Here is a 9705-nt window from a genome sequence, read left to right as displayed (position 1 = left end):
TGTTGGCCCCTTTGCTGTTTAATCTTTACATCAATAACATAGTTGGGAAGCTCTCAGGGCCCCACTTCACTCCCCCCTCATTGGGCCATCAAAAAATTTCAGTCTTGTTATACGCAGATGACATGGTCTTAATTTCTCTCACAAAAATTGTTCTGAAGAGGCTGTCGCATCAGTTAGGGACTTATTGTAAAGAAGAAGCTCTCGCTATAAATTTTGATAAGACCAAGGTCATGGTTTTTAGGAACAGGGCCAAAACCGCCTCTTGGAATATTCTCGGAAATCCAATCAAGCAATGCAATTCATTTAAATACCTTGGCGTTACCTTTAGAGAGTCTTTAAACTGGACTACTCATGCTGCCTCAGTCAAATCGTAAGACTGATGGGGTCTATTCTGAGCTTCTACCACTCCAAGGGAGGTCACCTGATAGACCTGGTTCTGAAACTATACAAGAGCAAGATTATACCCCATCTCTTGTACGGAGTCAAAGTATGGGGATGGAACGACGTCATCTTGGCCAGCCTCAAACTAGTCCAGAATCATGTTCTAAGGTGCATTTTAGCACTTCCCAAGGGGTCCCCAGCTGCCCTGATGAGAGCTGAAACTGGTATTCCTTCTCTTAAGGCTCGGGCACACCTTATAATTATCAGATACTGGAAAAGAATGGAAAATCCATATTCTAATTTTCTCAGTCACCAATCTTTTAATCTGCTCTTAGCTAAAGACTCACAGTGCCTTGACTTTCTTAACAACATACGTTCAAGATAATCTATTCCTGATGATCTTTTGGGAACATCAGTTGATAAATCCCAACTTAGAAACTGGATTTATGACTTTGAGGCTCAGCTAGACCGCTCTTTGATACTACAATCAAAAGCAGCACCATGGTACAAATTAATTAAATCAGGCCGACACTAGAACTCCATATTTAGTTAATATCTCTAAATACGTACTCTCTATGGTTTCAATCAATGCCAACAGTGATTTTGGAGAGCCTGTTAGCCGAATTGCTTTATTTACAGCAATTGGCAATTTATAAATGGGTTCTTGCCAATTTATACCAAAGTCTTGATCCCACCAAGGGTTACCAGTAAAGGATTATGAGGCTGTTGTACTTAAAATAGATGTCTTTTACTAGAAATAGGTTTCATACAAACAATACTGATGCACTCACACATTCAATAAAGTTCCTAAGAATTACAGTAGGAAATAAGCACAGTTGCATTAGCAGGTAGGGGTGATGAAGGGAGAGACTTATCTGTCTTGCAGCTTGGATGGGAAGAAATGGAAAACAAAAGGAATCCACATGACCAAAACCAGCCAGAACATGTGGGTCTCTTGACTGCAGATCAAGAGATCACATAGTAGAGGCAAGGGTTGGGGACCTCAGTGGGGAGGACACAGGGACCTCAGTGGGGTACAACGCTGTAGAGCCCACCCTCCAAAGTAGCTATTTTAACCAGGGGAACTGATCTCGGTAGTCTGGAGATGAGCTGTAATTTCAGGAGATCCCCAGGCCCCACCTGGAGGCTGGTATCCATAGTTGATTCCCCACTCCTCCACATCAAGCCTGTGTCAGCTATGCTGCCATGGGGGTTGGGGAGTTCATTCTGTGTCTTGGTAATTGCTATTGCATTCCTATCCCTGCTGCTATGCCTGTGCCGTAATGCTTATCTCTACAGATGTGCAGGAGGAGGTTGTGTTGTCTAGAAGTCTCCTATGTACCGTGAGAAACTACTGCTTCCCAGCTTTCGCCACCTAACGTTTCCTAGCTGGTCCCGCGCTAATTGGGTTGCATACGAATGCCCTATATCCTATTATGCTCAATGGGTTGCCGCCATTCTTAACAGTGCCTGTGTTACTGCATCTATAGCTCTGCAATAAAAGTATAACCATTCCTGAATGTGTGTACTTTGTTGTAAGCTGTGGATTCTGACAGCCTGCTGGGTGATCTTGGCCAGTCACAGTTCTCTCAGAACTCTCTCAGTCCCACCTACCTCATGAGGTGTGTGTTGTGAGGAGAGGAAGCAAAGGCGATTGTAAGCCGCTTTAAGACTCCTGAGGGTACAGAAAAGGAGATAGAGGGTAGAGAATAGTGGGTAGGGAAAAGTGGGGTATAAAAAACAACTCTTCTTCCTTTTCTGGACAGTACGCAAGGTAATTTACCCAGTGTCATATGATGAGGTCCCTAGGGCAGGTCCTGGTTCTCATGTTATATTTATCATCATCATCATCATCATCATCATCATCATCATCATCATCATCATCATCATCATCTTATCTATACTATTTACAGTCCACCTTACACACAGCAAGTCAGTACGATCAAGCAAATGGGACCATCAATAAACAATGCATTAGGATTGTAGACATCTAAAACCACCAGAATGAACTGAAGCATAGCATAAGTATTAACCTGACACCTTAAGTGGCACAACATCACATTATAGGATCCTACGTACAATACGTGATACATGACAGTATAGACCTCTGTCCCTAATCGTTTATTCGAGTACGTTTGTGCACCGCTCCCTAAAGTGTGACCCTATTAAAAAGGTAAAGGTTCCCTTGCTCGAAAGCCAGTCGAATCCAACTCTAGGGTTGTGGTGCTCATCTCCGTTTCAAAGCCAAAGAGCCAGCGCTGTCTGAAGACATTTCTGTGGTCATGTGGCCGGCATGACTAAACGCCAAGGCGCACGGAACGCTGTTACCTAATACCCAGGAGAGCCAGTTTGGTGTCGTGGTTAAGTGTGCAGATTCTAATCTGGGAGAACCGGGTTTGATTCCCCCACTCCTCCACTTGCACCTGCTGATGTGACCTTGGGTCAGTCACAAGCCCTGGCACAGCTGTCCTTGAAAAAGAGCAGTTTATGTCAGAGTTCTCTCAGCCCCACCCACCTCACAGGGTGTCTGTTGTGGGGAGGGGAACGGAAAGGAGTTTGTAAGCCGCTCTGAGACTCCAAGTGAAGGGCGGGGTATAAATCCAATCTCTTCTTCTTCTTCTTACCCGTGTAGAAAAGCCCTCTTGAATAATTAAGTTTTGTATAGTTTGTGGAAAACCAGGAGAGTGGGAACCTTCCTGACCTCTGCAGACAGGCCATTCCACAACGTGGGGGCCACCATGGATAAGGCCTGTGTATGTTTTTGATTTTGCCCATTTGCAGGTTGGCACCCACAGAAGCCCCTGCTGATATGAGCAAAGCTGTCGTGATGGAGCATAGGTGAGAGGCGGTCACATCGTATCATTTTATATCATAAACATAAACCGTTGGGCTGGGGGGGCACTTTGGCCTCCCAGCTGGATGAGGCAGGCTGGTTTTGGCGCCCAAAGTGCCACATATGGGCACCAGGAAGGGGCAGGGCTGAAAAGGCTTAAGCACGACCATGCTTCTTCTCCCCAGCAGTCCCGTGCGGTCATTGGTGATGGCAGAGCTTCCTTTTTTGGGCCTTCTGAGGCCAGGGGGCACACGGCGAAGCTCGTCAGCGGGGCAATGGCTGGCAGCGGGTGGAAGCCAGCGGAGTTGCAGCTGGCTTGGGAGCGGCTCGGCAAGTGGAGCACAGGGCACAGATGCGGCGGCACTGCTGGACCCAACGGGGCAGCAGCATGGAGATCGAGGGCATTGGCTGGCTCCAGTGGCCTCTGGAGGAGAATTAGCTGTGGGCTGCTGCGCACTGCGGCCATGGAAGGTTTGGGGCCTGGGAAATGCGCAGCCTGCCAGGGTGGTGTGGTTGCCCACTCCACACACTTTGGAGCAGGGGTGGCCATCTGGGGCTTGGGGGCACGCGCCCGGGCCAGGGGTGGTGGTGCGCATGGGCCAATGTGGGTTGGCAGCTTAGCGGGAGTCCTGGTGGGAATGGGGAACTCGGGGGGCTCGTAGTCCTGCAGTATTCCACTGGGGCTCAGCGTGGGTCCACTTCTGGGTGCGTGTTTTGCCCTGTCCCCGGAGCTCTTGCCCTCCGCCCGACTCTTTGGGAGCGGCCCATTGCTGGGTGAGCTAGTAGCCCGATGGGGCTGCTTTTGTGGGAGTAGGCAGTTGCTGGGGGTGGCTGACCTTTAGGGTGCCTATCCATTATAATCGCTGTTTAGGTTTGTGGACTCAGTGGTGCATGAAGGCCAGACAAAGGGAGGGAGACACAGCTTTTGTGGGGTATATCAGAGGACCCATGGTTGGGTCAGATTGGATGGCACCTATTGCTTCATTCAGTTGGAATCTTTTTATTTATCTCATCCTACTTCTGAACTCAGTAGTGTGCAGCAGATTATCAAAACGTAAAAGCCAGGCCACATTTGGATAGCTGTAAATTGTCTTCGGACAACGTTGGCTCTTCGGCTTGGAGTCGGGGAAGAGCACGCTCCTTGGAGTCAGATCCGACTGGCTTTCGAGGAAGGGAAACATTTACCTTTACCTAAATAATCAGTCACAAGCACAGCAATGGCCAGCCATTTGGATCTGTTCGGTGGCCATTTTATGTGCTGGGTTAGGTCGGCCATTTTGTGCTCGGTGTTCCCTCTAGGCTCAGTTGGTGTCGCTTGCTCACACTTTTTGGACTTTGGCTCACACATTTTGTCAGTGCTCGGGGGGGGGGGCTGGCTCTGGAGCGCACTAATTTATGTGCAGTCGCTCTGCCTGGATGGCCCAGGCTAGCCTGATGCATCAGAGCTCAAAAGCGGGGGGGGGGGGTAGCCCTGGTTGGATTTGGATGGGAGACTACTAAGGAATACAAGGGTGGTGAGGCGAGCCCATGGCTAACCACTTCTGTGTATCTCTTGCCTTGAAAAACCCATTAAGGGTGGCCTTAAGTCCGTGTGACTTGGCAGCAAAACCAACCAATCAACCTTGGCCATTGCTGGAGGGATATAGCAATTACTGTTCTAGCCCCCAGCCACCACCTTATAGCCCGTCCCCACCTTGCACTTTCGGACTGGGAGGTATAAGGTTCATCAGGTGATTGGAATAGATTGAATACTGGGGGGCAGGTAGCGGGGGTATCCCTCCTTTTGTGATGCCCATGGGAAGGGCACTGGAGCCCATGGGCTTAGCTCCATTTCTAATAAGTGTTTTTTAAGATGGGGTAACAGATTTGGCAAACTAAGATGCTGCGGTTAACCCGTATTTCTGGAGCTGTGAGTTGCACACACGCCCCTGATTTATTGGCGTACAGGAAGTTCCCTGACAGACCCTCGCCACAAGATGAGATGTTGCATGCTGGGAAACGTCTAGTGGCGGGGATTCCTTTTATTATCTCTACATCTCCCCAATTTTCCTGAGGGTATGCATGCCTTTTTGCTGGCAGGACACTGCTATGTAACAGTCTGGAGTAGAGCGTGCTGCGGGAAGGAACCCCTGGGTGGCTTATACCCCCGTGAATGCAGCAGGATGGGTAGTCTTAATTGCTAAAGATGCCAGCAGGAAGTGTAACAATCCCTGCAGTGGGCCCCCACCCGGGGCAGGGTGGCTCACCCTATTGAAGAGGCAAGGGAGGGGTCCTCGACCTCTGGCCTTGACCATACCGCAAGCTGTTTTGCCCTTGCCTTTGGTTCCAGTTAAAGTTGTCAGTTAATAAAGTGGCCCTATATTTAAACCCAGCACTTCTGTCTGCCTTGTTATTCCGGCTTAGGGGGCAAAGGGGATTAGATAGATTCATGGAGGATACGTCCATCAATGGCTGCTAGCCATGGTGACTGAGGGGAACCACCACTTTCAGAGGCACTAAACCTCTGAATCCCAGACCAGGAGGCAGCATCAGAGGAAGGCCTCAGCCCCTCTACCCTGTTGTTGGCCATCCAGAGGAACTGGTTGGCCACTCTGTGAGACAGGATGCTGGACTAGATGCACCACTGGTCTGATCCAGCAAGGATCTTCTTATGAAGGCCTCAGCCTCTATGCCATGTTGTTGACCATCCAGAAGAACTGGTTGGCCACTGTGTGAGACAGGATGCTGGACTAGATGGACCACTGGTCTCATCCAGCAGGGCTCTTATTTTCTTATGTTATATTATGTGTAGATTTTCAAGTGTAGAGAATGATTATACCCCCTGTCTATTCAAGTGATATATTAAAGTTACATAGGATGTGTTTCTTTCCTTCCCTTTTTCATCTGTCCACTGACCCCCCTCAGTTCACTTTCCAACTTGAGATTCATAGCTGTAACTGGAGTGTGTCATAATTTTTAACTACTCGGATCTTGGAAGTCCAGGGATTTGCGTGCAATTGACAATGAATTCTTAGTCTTAAAGGTATGAAAAAATAGTTTTTTAATTGTAGGTCAAGGAAAGTAAGAGCCGGCAATGAGGAAATAAATTCTGTTCCACCGTGTACTTGACTTTAAAGAGGAAAGACCTCTTAAAATCATTTCAGTTTATGATGACGGAACATGAATCACGCAGGACAAAGTGGCTCTTAAGAGAATGGAAATATTTTAAATGCTGCCTCTTTTTCCTGCTCCTGGCATTCTCTTTTCTGCAAATATCATTATGGGCTGTCACAGGACATCAATATATAATGTTACACCATCGCTTCTGACGGTGGCATTAATAGAATGTGTGTGTGGTTCTCAACGGCTACTGCCATTAGCTGAGTGCCAAGCGTTCATAGGCATATTGACCCTTTGTATTCAAAACTCCCGCAGAGTGGTGATTCTGATATCTTATAATGCACAGCTCATAATAACAAGGGCTAATGGCATAATAGCAGGCCAGCAGTTTACTAAGGATGGAAAGATTGTGGTTACACTAAACTCTACAATAAAAAGTAGTGTATTGTGCTGAACACACAAGATTATCTTAATAACGGATGGCACATTTAGTGGAGCACTAATGCACCTCTTTTTTAACCAGGCATATTAGTACAGACACATTTTGTCTGGTGTAAGCAAAGGATAATACAATTGATAGCCCTGACCACTGCCATGGCTAGCATATGCATGTAATATCCCCTTCTATAGTGCCATAAAACATTTTGTGTACAGCTGCTTGCGTTAGAGTATGGGACGCCCAAGGGGGCTCTCGCCCTGCTGACTTGACTGGAAAATGATTTTGCTTCTCCAAGCAAAACAATTTACATTTATTCAAATAAGTCTACATAGCAAATAGGGTTTTAGACAAAATAATATAACAATAATTGAAATGTGTCAGTGAAAAGAACATACAGATAGACAGACAGATATAGATATAAATTGATATAGATCTAGACAGATACACAGATGATAGATTTCTGTGCTTCTCCCTTGTACAAATGGAACCTAAGGGGTTTTTTTTTATCGTTGCCCCATTTTCTACTTTTTTCCATTAAAGTTCTTTGTATTGATTTGCTTGGAGCCAGCAGTGAGCAAGTGGAAATACAAAGGATTCAGGGCAGTTCTGCTTGTGCAATATCTTCTGCAACACCTAGAGCTTTCCTTCTAGTTTGGTGTAGTTGTTAAGTGTGCGGACTCTAATCTGGGAGATCCAGATTTGATTCCCCACTCCTCCACTTGCACCTGGCTGGATGACCTTCGGCAAGCCATAGTTCTCTCAGAGCTGTTCTTGAAAAAGAGCCGTTTCTGTCAGAGCTCTCTCAGCCCCACCTACTTCACAGGGTGCCTGTTGTGGGGAGGGGAAGGGAAAGGAGTTTGTAAGCCACTCTGAGATTCCTTTGGGTAGTAAAGGGCGGGGTATAAATCCAATCCCTTCTCTCTTCTCTCCCCATATATTATAGAGCCCAGAAATGGGTTTCAAAACAGCTTCTGCAAGTGGAAATGCAAGCCTGAATTAGCACAAGTGGCTCCCATGTTCCTTTCCTGGCATTTCTCCTTGTGCAACAGCTCCTATGCGATCAGAATGTTTGCACTGGATCCAACCCACAGTATATAAATGGCACCTAACATATAAATGGTGCAAACAAAGGAAGGAAACCCAGTGTGGTTAAGTAGTTAAAGTGCAAATCCATTACTGGTGAGATGTTGTTCACGGTTGTCTTGAAGACCAAGTGGACAAGGGAAGGCCAGTTTAACACATTACAAACACACAGGTTGCATCTGGGGTCCCTACTCCATGTAACAGTCAGACATGAGTTGCAGGTTATCCTCTTTTCCCAGGAGTGTGGTGCATCAAGTATGTAAGTATGGTAATTTTAACTTGGGCTAACCATCTTTCTTTATCTGTGAGCATCATATTTAGGATATTATTGTGTATATACAGGGCCACTCAACTAAGCAGATTACTCCCTTTCTCACAAAACAAGAACTTGTGGGCACTCAATGAAACTGCTGAGCAGTTGGGTTAGAACGGATAAAAGGAAGTCCTTCTTCACCCAAAGAGTGATCAACACATGGAATTCACTGCCACAGGAGGTGGTGGCAGCTACAAGCATGGACGGCTTCAAGAGGGAATTAGATAAACATATGGAGCAGAGGTCCATCAGTGGCTATTAGTCACCAAGGTATAGATAGGGGCTCTGGGGCAAGTGATGCTCTGTTTTCTTGGTGCTTGGGGGGGGCAACAGTGGGAGAGCTCCTAGTGTCCTGGCCCCACTGGTGGACCTCCTGATGGCACCTGGTATTTTTGGCCACTGTGTGACAGAGTGTTGGACTGGATGGGACACCAGCCTGATCCAACACTGGCTTCTCTTATGTTCTTATGTCAGCTCTTGATAAAGAGGTTTCTTGAAACGGTCACTATTGAATGTACATCGGGATTTTTTCCCAGCTGATGATACATTATTATAAGAGGTCCTTGCCAGGGCTACAACAGAAGGCCTGGAGGGGCAATTGGCAATTATTTATTTATTATTTGTATTTATTACTTTATTTATTGCTTTTACAGCCTTGCTTGAGGACTGTTACTTAAGTTTTCTTCGGTCAAGGTGGACCTAGAGGCAGCTAATATCGATGCCAACTTTGGATATTGTTCATATTCTAGATGGGATCATGTATTACATGCGTGCAATAAACTTGTATGTAATTGGATAATAATAGACTCACAAATTGCTTTACAGTTTTACAGCTTATTTTAAAGTTCATTATTTATTATATTTATTTATCCATGGTTTTCACTACTCTCTCTTGCATTGAATTGTTAAGGGATTATTATATAAAAAGAAATGGCATAGATAGATAGATGATGATGATAGATAGATAGATAGATAGATAGATAGATAGATCATAGATATATTAATAATTTTAATGAGCCCATGTGCAAACAGAAGTGCTAGTGCAAGAGGAAGCTTGCTCCATGAAAGAGATTATCTAGCGTATACAAGACATATTCACAGGTTCCAAACCACTGCCTGTGCATGTGTGTGCAGTTTGGCATTAGCCCAATTGCCAATGGGGATTTGTTCAGTTGGAGAGGTATTTAGATAATTTTATTTCTAGCCTGCCCTTCCCTGCACAGCAGGGCTCAGGGCAGGTAACAACAATAGTTAAAAAATACAATATCATTTAACATCCATTCCGATATAGTTAATAATCAAACATTGTGCATAAGGCACAAATTCCAGCTCTCCAGATTTCATGTTCCTGGGATCCAAGATCACTGCAGACGGTGACTGCAGCCATGAAATTAAAAGACGTCTGCTCCTTGGGAGGAAAGTGATCGCAAACCTAGACAGCATAATAAAAAGTAGAGACGTCACCCTGCCAACAAAAGTCTATATAGTCAAAGCAATGGTATTCCCAGTAGTAATGTATGGTTTCGAGAGTTGGACCATAGGGAAGGCTGAGCGCCG

Source organism: Gekko japonicus, unplaced genomic scaffold (genome assembly GCF_001447785.1).
Source record: "Gekko japonicus isolate JY-2015 unplaced genomic scaffold, Gekko_japonicus_V1.1 scaffold1815, whole genome shotgun sequence".
Classification (NCBI taxonomy): domain Eukaryota; kingdom Metazoa; phylum Chordata; class Lepidosauria; order Squamata; family Gekkonidae; genus Gekko; species Gekko japonicus.
The sequence above is the reverse complement of the archived record's forward strand: the minus strand, read 5'-3'. Positions refer to the sequence as shown.